The sequence below is a fragment of the Grammomys surdaster genome, unplaced genomic scaffold (genome assembly GCF_004785775.1).
Source record: "Grammomys surdaster isolate TR1022 unplaced genomic scaffold, NIH_TR_1.0 194, whole genome shotgun sequence".
NCBI classification, from domain to species: Eukaryota; Metazoa; Chordata; class Mammalia; order Rodentia; family Muridae; genus Grammomys; species Grammomys surdaster.
In genome coordinates, this window is record NW_021604639.1 from 12,306,436 (window position 1) to 12,316,744 (window position 10,309).

Genomic DNA, 10,309 nt, shown 5'->3' on the forward strand with positions numbered 1-10,309 from the left:
AACACACACACACACACACACACACACACACACACACACACAGAGAGAGAGAGAGAGAGAGAGAGAGAGAGAGAGAGAAACAATAAACACAATAAATCCAACTGTTCTGTAAAAATGAAAGCAAACTTGGATGGTTTTGCAGTTAAATGACTTTAGTTTTATTCTCAAAGATTAATGAGTTAATCTAGAAAACAAACAACTCCTACTGGGAAAGGGCCTCATTATCCCTTTATTAGTTATTCTCCTCTTCGATATGACAAAATACTTAAAGAAAGCCACTTCTCTAAGGTCAGGATTATGTTGGTGCAGCTGAGTTTACAGTTCATCTTGGTGGTGGAAAGACACAAGGTAGAGCGGGTTAACTTACATCTTCAGTGGGGAAGCAAAGAGGATTATTGTCCGAAGGTTACATCCTGATTTATTGAGCCTAGGGCTCCAACCAGTGAAAAAGTGATACCGACATTTAACACGAATCTTTTCACCTTAATTTATGTTGTCTAGAAAATGCCTCACAGAAAATGCTTATAGGCTTATTTCTGTGGTAATTCAAAATCACATCAAGTTGAAAAATGAATAATTATCATCACAATTCCCAAAGATGGGTACCTGGAAACGGGAATGTTCATGTAGATGCCAAATTCCACCTGCCCCACCCCTCCAGAGCTGTCTCTTCTCATCCAGGTTAGGGCTACAAGTATCCCTAGAGCTAGTCTTCTAAGACACACATGAATTCAATCTGCTTTAGGTATTCTTGGCTGCTTTGTTCCTTCCTTCCTTCCTTCCTTCCTTCCTTCCTTCCTTCCTTCCTTCCTCCCTTCCTTCCTTGTATTTCTTTCTTTCCCTCTCTTCCTTATTTCCTTTCTTTCCTTCCTTCTCTTCTCTTCTCTCTCTCTCTTTCTCTCTCTCTCTTTCCCTCTTTCTTTCTTTCTTTCTTTCTTTCTTTCTTTCTTTCTCTCTTTCTAAAATTTGTTTGTGTATTTTAATGGGTGCTTTGTCTGCATGTATGCCTGCACACCAGAAGAAGTCATCAGATTCCATGGGGCTACATTTACAGCCTGTTAGGAGATTCCATATGGTTGGTAGGAATTGAACTCAGGACCTCTGGGAGAACAGCTAGAACTCTAAACCTTTGAACCATCTCTCCAGTGCCATCTCTCCAGCTCTGCCTTGCTGCTTCTTAAAGATAGCGATGCTGTTGTTCTTGACTTAGTTTTTTCCTGGCTATTGCTTGAGGGTACTCTGTTGCTCCTATTTCCTAAAACTAGAAACTGTATGTAGTGGTGAGGAAGACTGCAGAAAACAGTGGTGAATGGGTTGGGACAACTTCTTGTGTGTATGTGTATTAATATACATGTTAGTGCCCATACGTGCAGGTGCATATATGTGTGCATGAGTGTGAATGTGTATACATGTATGAGTGTATTCGGGAGTCAGAGATCAACTTCATGTCTAGTTAGTTCCCCAAAATGCTGTCCATATTGTTTTCTGAGCCAAGATCTCTCAGTTCCCTGGAACTCACCAACTAAGCTGGCTGGCCATGGAGACCCAGGATCTGCCTGGTGTCTGTCTTCTGAGAGCTGGTGTTACAAGCTGGTATCACCATGCCTAGATTTTCAGTGTGGGCTCTAGAGATCAAACCCAGATCCTCATGTTTGCATGGTGGGTACTTCACCATCTGAGTTCTCTCTCCAGCCTATCAGAGGCCCAAATCAAATTATTCTACAATCAATCTTGATTTTTATATTGGCGGAGATCCACAAACTGATGCATTTTAACTATAATAAATACTTTATTCCAAAATACATTTTTTTCTTTAAGAAGCTGAAATAATATCTGGTTTTCAAAGTACCGCCACACTACGTGCCAGCAACTGTCATTTGTCCTTTCTTCAACTAAAGAGACCATTGTCTGTTAATTTCAAAAGAAAAAGAGAACACAGAAACAAAGAAACATGATCTACTTTAAAAAGTTTGAACTCCACATTGTCCTGCTGTCCCAAGTGTTCATAGTTTTACTGACAACCGACACTCAGGGTGTGTGTGTGTGTGGGCGGGACACTCACAGAGTTGGTCAAGCCCAAGTTTCCAGGTTTTCAAGTTAATGACACTTGAAAGACCCTTATATATTGCAGAGTTTTGCCAACTGTGAAATACAGTCAATCATGAGATGAAACCATTATTGTATCAGGAGAAACAGGAAGTAGACGTGGTCCAAAGAATGATGGACTGCAGGTGCTGGTGTCTGAAGCCCAAGAGCCTCAGAGCATCTCTAGAACATAGTCATTTTCTGGAGGAATAATTAGTATGTGTTGCCAAATCTGCGTTTTGCTTCCTCAAACATTCTTCATTAGAAAGATACCATCAACAGAAGAAAAAGAAACAAAACTCATTTGACTGTATCCGTGAATGTTTCTGCAAACAGAACATAATTTTGTGATTATGTTAATCAGATAAATGTGTTTTGTTTGGTTCAGAAAGATTGAAAAATTTTTGACCCAATTATGAAATTTACATTTTAAATCTGAAACATATGGGTGCATACTCACAGATGACATAACATCCTCAAGTGTGTAAAAAAGGAACAATCTGACAGATGTTCACAGAGGACTGGACGTGGAAGACATATCAGGTGTGAGTTAATAATGGCGGCAGTTAGAATTTGATTTTATTGCCAAAGAAGGCAGACGGAAACTCAGCTTCTACATAGCCTCCCGAGATCATTGTATCCCCTAGTTGTAGCTTCTTCCAAAGATGTATTCTTCCTGCCAAGTCTGACCATATGAGTTGTTGGAATAGATTGGTTTCAGTACTTAACGTGTTTTTCAGGTTATGCTGGGGTAGTTAGCCTTAGTGCCAGCAAAACAAACAAATGCTTCTTATTCAAAGGCTGATATTGAAATTCTCCCATCCTTTTATAAGGTCTTTGGTTCTTGTCATATAGAAACATCCTTTAAACTATGGTCCCTTAATGTCTGCTCTGACTTTAAACTTAGCATAACCCAGCAAGCTCAGTGATCACACCATTACTGTATGAAGAAAAATGGCTTCCAGAGTGTCTGTTACAGATTTGTAGGTCACAGGAAACAAACAAAAGAGAGGACTAAGATCCATCTAAACATTTGGAAAAGGGACACTGGCTAAATAAATCAGGCTACTTCAATATAAGGACATGTTAAACAGCCATGGGAAACATAAGGATGTTTTTTATACAAGAGGAAAGTACAATTACAAAGGAAGTTAAGATGAGTTATGAAACAATGTAAAATAGGATGTTATTTCTCCAATTACCACTGCCCAGACATATTGCTGGGTCTGGGAGTGTGCTGATGATGAAGACCAAGCAGTACAAGTCAAACAGGAACAATTTATTTACTGAGGATTTCTAAGGCTAATCAATTAGGGACATGGCCAGACTGGGGAGCTGGAAACACGGCCCTCAGCAGGTGGCACAGGCACACAGGCCTTTTAAGGAAAAACAAAACAAAATCAACAACAACAAAAAAACCACACACAGAGAAACAGGAAAAAGGGGGTAGTATGCACCACTTGTCCCAATGGGGATTATCTGTATCTGTGTCAACAAGGACCTAATTGGCCCTGGGAGGGTGTGGGGGGTTGGCCTTGCAAAGGTGTGGGGGGTTGGGGCAAGTTGTGTAGGAGCTACGTAGGGTAGGGGACAAATGAAGGAAGAAAGGATGGAGCTACCTTGGTCCTTTCAAAATCAAAAGGGGACACGGACCAATAGGCAGATGGGAGTCACCTAGGTAAATTACAGATGTGTCTTTTTGTTCACACATTTATATATGTATATGTACCTCTCTCTACATGTGTATGCATTCTAATTTTTCTATAAAAGAAAAGATACAAACGCAGCATGTTATATCCATTTGCAGTGATCAGTGCGGAAGACTTAACTGTTACTGTGACTGTGTTAACAATCAGTTGTGCACTTGCTCATGAATACTTTTACGTCACTTTTAGGACAATCGCAGTTTAAATTTAATTGTGACAATTTCGTATGCATATAATGTATTGTGAAAGCATTTTCTTTCTTACCTCTAATCCTTCTTCTACTCCTACTGACTCCCCAGACCCACCCACCTGCCTTTTCTCCCAAGTATTTCTCCTCTCCTTTCACTTCTTTTTTTAAAATTTTTATTTATTTTATTAAATCAAATCATAATTTTTACTTATTCACACAGGGGTTATAAACACAAAAAGGCAGGACATGGGGAAGGGGATGACACCCGAGCATGGGTGTTCAGGGGGAGTATAGATATCTTTCAGAACAGGGTATCGGCTGGGTGAAGGTTCAGGGGACAGGTCACTGTGACTCTGCCTATGATTCGCTTGTCCTTATCTAAGTTGGTATTATCTGCCAAGGCTACCTATTTACAAGGTCTATGACTACTTAAGCTGGTAAATTTCCACAAAAGCTGCCTGTTTACAATAGCTTATAGCCATCTGTTTCAATGTTTTTCCACAGAGACCCAAGACTTGGTATTAGTATACATGTATGTCAGGCCTATTGCTGATTTTAGGCCTATGGCTGAGTTTAGGCCTTCAGTGTTTAAGCAGGGCTGCCCCTGACATCTCCTCCCTTCTCTAGGTATAGAAGGGCTGTGGCGATTCTAATCTTGCAAAGGCAGGGATAGAGGCCTGACCTCCAGTAATTGAAGGGGACCTTGTAATGGCTCTCGTCCCCCTGTCATTGTCCAGTGAGGCATGAGGGCCATACCCATCCTGATGTCTTTTTCCTGGAGAGGGGATACTTTTGACATCAACCCCTATGCAGTCAGGCTTGTCCCTCAGGGAACCCAGAGAGATATTTTTAACTTTTATTTATATTCCCTTGCAGTGCTTAGCCTCGCAGCCTAAACAAGAATTTAGATCACCAGTCAGAGGGGGTTCTGGGTGGCCCCTCTCTGCTTGGTCTAGGGGTGGAAGTCCCCCCTTTTAGGTTGGGTGGAGATGGGTTTTGGGAACACCCTGGATAAAGTAACAACCTCGTCACGAGTCTCGTGGTTCTCCATAGCTAACTTATGATAATGTATCTGAATAGGTTTTGCTACCAAATTATTTATCTGTTGTTTCACGGAGTTAGTCAGCCTATTTAAGGCCCAGGGGCACTTCTTATGTTTCTATGTTTCTATGTTTCAGGGAGCACACAGGTAGCCACAGCTGTTGCATTCATGATTGTATTGGCCTTGTCGTGTCTAAAAACAGCACTTTATAAGGCTCCATCCTCCGGTTCTTTTTTTTGTTATTTTGTTTATTTACATTTCAAATGTTATGTTGTCCCACTTCCCAGTTTCTCCTCCACAAATCCCGTATCCCATCCCTCCTTCCTTTTGCCTCTATGAGCATGCTTTCCCACCCACACCCGCTCCTGCCTCACTGCTCTAGCATCCTCCTATGCTGGGTCATCGAGCCTCCACAGGACCAAGGGCCTCCACTCCCATTGATGCCAGATAAGACCATCCTCTCCTACATATGCAACTGGAGTCATGGGTTCCTCCATGTATACTTTCACAGCCAACCATTGGACTGACCCTGGGGACCCCAATGGAAGAGTTAGGGAAGGACTGAAGGAGCTGAAGGGGATTACAACCCCATAGGAAGATCAACATTATCAACTAACTGGACCACCCAGAGTTCCCAGGGACTAAACAATCCTCCCTTTCTTACTGTCTCTTTACCTCATTTTATTTGTGATGTTCCTTCCCAGCGACTTAGGGTATGTAATACTGATGTCTTATTTAGGGCCAAGCACTTAGTAGCTGTTTTTTTTCCTCAGGATTCTCAACAACCACAAGTCTCTGTATCAACCATTGCTCACTATAGAAAGAGACCTCCATCCAAGATGGTAAGGAGAGCGGGTGGGGAACTGGCACCTGTAAGAATTTGTTTTTTGTAAAAGTAAAAAGTAAAAAAGTATAATGTATGAAAATGGCTAAATGTATGAAAAGCTTGTGGCCTTCATGAGGGAGAGGATGAACTCATAGTGGCAAAGGTGGTTATAGAGGCTGTAAACCCTGGGGCAGGTTTCTCTTACTCCTTGGAGCACCTTGGCTTGGCACTTAGAAGCCATGGGATGATCCTGTACCTGCTCAGAGGAAGCCTGCCCATCTGTGGATATTCCCTCCTGGCATCAAACACTTTTCAGTGTCAAGTCTATGAAGATATTTAGAGCCACTAAAAACACATGAATAATAACAAGTCTCCCTGCTTTCTGAAAATACATTTCCATCTAGCATGTATATATTTCCATCTCTCATCACAGTTATTACTTCCATCATTCAGGTACAGTAAAAGCTCATTTTTAAATTAAATAAAAAAGGAACACAAATACACACACACACACACACACACACACACACACACACACACACTGGCTTTAATACAGATTTCAAGCTTTAAATAATTTAAAAGTGAAGGCTATCTAATTTCCAAGTCAAAAGAAGTTTCATTGTATTTTGATATTTTCTCCAAATTGCTCTTTCTTCCTTATAAATGTTCATTTAATTCTGCTGACAGTAATGAGAATCGCATCTGAACAAATCACATACACACTGTTTCTCTCCTTGAAACTATGACATCATCTGGGAAGAGATACCTTTTATTTTAAAATGAACTCAAAATATTTCTGAACTAAGTCACAGTCTTGATTTCAGAAGCAAATTCAGGAGAATACTCTGTGAGGGAGTTTGAAAAGAGCTATTTCAAAGGGTAGTTTTCTTTTCGCTTTTTTTCCTTTTTAACTTTTTGTTGATTCTTTGTGAATTTCACATCATTTACTCCCATCTCACTCTCTTCTCTTTCCTCCATACCCACCCTCTGCCATTGCACTCTACCCCTGAAGAAAACAAACAGGCACCCAAACAACAATAACAACAACAAACCATCCCTTGTGGAGGCTGCACTGTATCACGCTGCATTACACAGTGTACCCTTTTCCCAAACAGCTTTACTCTCAAATGCTCATTGTACTGAGTCATTGTCTGCTTTGAGGCCTCTGCCTTCTGCTACATCATCAGCATGGGATCCTCACCGGACTCCTCTCAGATTTCCTGTCATTGCCCTAGGTCGTGGAGATGCTGCAGTCTTGGTTCTGCAGATCCTGCACATTTGCAGGCTCCAGCAATTCAAAGATGGAGTAGATGATGGGCTGGGCCAACTCAAAGCCCTGGATTTGGGTCTGGGTGGAAGCTGAGTTGGTCAGCCTACTGTGCTGCTGAGGTGAGGTTCAGCGAGTGCTCTCCTGAGTGCTGCAGCTGGTGAGGGGTGGGGCCAGGTCACCTGTTCTCAACTCCTTGGGACCAGCTCTGCACAGCTCTTGGACAGCAACATGGTTCTAAGCAGCAGCCCTGACCAGGGACATCTGCATGTCCTTTGGTAGTAATATGAGCCACTGACACCAACCCAGACCCCTGCTGCTACAGTGCCATAGACTCAGACATGACCCTCAATGATAACATAGTGAGGTACTTTATGGCCCTCAGGTGGCAGCGCAGGCTACTCACATCAGGCTGTTCCTCACCACCCTTGAGCCTCCAGTTCTACTTCTCTTCATAGTGCACACACAATTCAGCTTCTCTTTCTTACTCATCTCTCCACCATATACTTGCTCATAGTGGTGGTGCCTGCCTGCTCAGAGGAAGACCTTTGAGTCTCTTCTGCCTATCTGAGCGGCATGACTGTGGGATGTCCTCTCTTAAAGTATAGTTTTCTAAGGGTCATAACTGACTTTGCTCTCCTTCAGTCTGAGTGGAGTGGGGTTTGGTGTATGGTATAAATGTGTTTTGTACCTTATTTTGCCTTGGTAGCAAATCCTGATTGAATTTTTATGAAATAGAAAGCTGAAAAGTTATTTTGTAACAAAAGAAGAAAACAATGTCAAGTACCTAGAAAAAAAAAGAGGAAGTTGGAAAATAGCAATAGGGGAAAATACCCAGAAATGCCTGGAAGTGTAAGAAGATTTGTTAGTTCTTATAGAATCTCCTAAGGAAAGAATCTATTTGGCTTTTGCTGAAGTCCACACTTGTACAAAATAAAACTTGTCTGTTTGGTATGTATTTTGAGATTGGAATGAGACTTTTTGGAAAATATTTTCTTATTAATTTGAAGAGGAGAATATGATTTTATTAATCTATTCTTCTACCTACTCCCGGCATCTCTCACTTGCCCAGGGACACAGGTCTTCTTCACTCTGAATCAATGTGCTGTGGGGACATTAATTCAGAGTGAAGAATAGCTATGTTGACATCATCCTAGCTATGATGACATCATCCTAGAGTCTCCTTTCTCGTCCACCAAGGCCAAAGTTTACCCAAGAGTGAGAAATGGTGATCATTCTGATAAACTAGTCATGTTTTTGGGTGCTACTGATAATCTTCCCTTTTAGGATAGAATCCAATTGCCCACTGTCATCCCTAGGATAGCCTTAATGCTACATTCGTAATCTATAAATGTTGCAGCAGTGGCTTTGTCTGGCATTCTAAGATAGATAAGTGGGAATTCAACTTGTAGAACATTTACTCTTCAAGCCATTAGCCACGATTTTCTTCCTTGTGATTAATACACATGAAAACAGTTTAAAGGAGGAAAGACATTTTGAGGCTCATGGGTTCTGAGTCTTAAATCTGTGTTCACTGGCTCCTTTGTCTTCATTGTACGTAGCAAAATAGAGACATCATGGAACAGGGGGACACAGGAACCTCATGGTAGCCCACAAGGCAGAGAGAAATAACAGGAAGAGACCAGGGCCAGATATAGCCTCATACATTTATTATAGCAATACAATCCATGGTTTCATAAAACTTTGAATCCATCAATGGTTGCAGCTGTTAGTTAAACCAGGATCCTCATCACTTAATCACCTTAGAAAATGAATGTCCTCATAGACATCCTAAAGTGTGCTTTTTCAAGCCCCCTAGGCACCTCTAAACTCAGTCAAGTTATAAAAAAAAGAATAAAAACTAATGAATACTATGGGGGACTATGGAACACTATGTAAGAAGTCCAAGTGTGCAAGGCCACTGTGTCAGGAGGAAGTGTAAGTTACACACACAGCCCATGGCTAAGTAGTCTCATCCACAGACCCAGTGGAAACCAACTAGAAATCTCTCCAGGGCAGGGGACAGATACAGTAATGAAGAAATCTTCATTTCCCAGATGATTCTGGTGGCAGATGATGGAGTAACTCCAACATTTGCAATGCTCCAACTGAGTCCTGCCTGACCTTTATGATGACACCATATTTTTGCCAAAGAGAGTCACCTGGCTGTGGGTCTACACAGTGCAGCTGTGACAGATCTGAGTTTGAAACATGGTAGTTTTGAAATACATTTGTAGGAGACAGAAGCCCACTAAAAACATCCAGAAAGCGCCAAGTCTATCAATATTGTGGCAGATTTGATGTATGTCTGGGTTGAGCTGGAACAGGCTGCTTGGCTTTGTATGAGAAGGGTGATATTAAGGATAAGAGGAAACACCTCCTTATTGGTGTGCCCTTAGATTGAGGGCTTTGTGGGCTAAATGGATGAAAATTGTGCACAACTAGAAAAGAAGTTATACTCATTGGAAGTAGTGAAAAAAATTAGGCGTATACTTTAAAGGATTCGCTCTAACCAGTTTGGGGTATCCTTCAAAAATGTAGCATGAAAGCCCCTATTTTTTGGAGATCTGTCAATCATTTCTCTTGAGTTGTTATGAGTTTGATGAAGGCTATATAATTTGTAATCAGTTAAAGTCTATTATCTCCTAAAAGATGAAAAAGAGGCCCATCTTCTCTCCCAATACCATTGCAACTGCTGAGAACATGAGTACCACGATGACACTGATGCTGATGTGGTGCAGAGTTGTCAGGAAATCAATCTGGCCAACCTCATCTACTGCCCCCTGAAGGAGTCCACCACCAGTGAGCAGAGTGCCAGGATGATGGCCACGGACAACCGCAGAAAGAATGCTTCTGCCATGATTGACAACTTGGTCTCAATGTTCAAATGCATGCGTCAGGATGTCATCAGGAAGGAGTTGGTTAAAATCATCTCTGGAGCTGCTGCTCTGGATTAATGAAAATCAAGTTGCAGCCTCAGACAGGAGGTAAAGAAGGAAAACAGCAAGCTGATTTTAACGGATTGCCTGATGCCTTTGTCAGAAGAAATTTGGTCTATTGAGTTATAAAGACAGCAGGGTATTTGTAAAGTGTTTTACAGTAAACAATTTACAATAAGAAAAAAATTACAGGAAAACCCACCACTCCTATAACATTTATAAATGTTCTTATTCAGTAGCACAATCCTTCAGAT

At 41.4% G+C, this 10,309-nt stretch overlaps 1 pseudogene; it reads left to right on the top strand.

Annotated features, from left to right (window-relative positions):
* The window catches only part of LOC114623177, a 37,379-nt pseudogene extending 27,306 nt beyond the window's left edge, over positions 1 to 10,073 (top strand).
* The last annotated feature ends 236 nt before the right edge of the window (positions 10,074 to 10,309 follow it).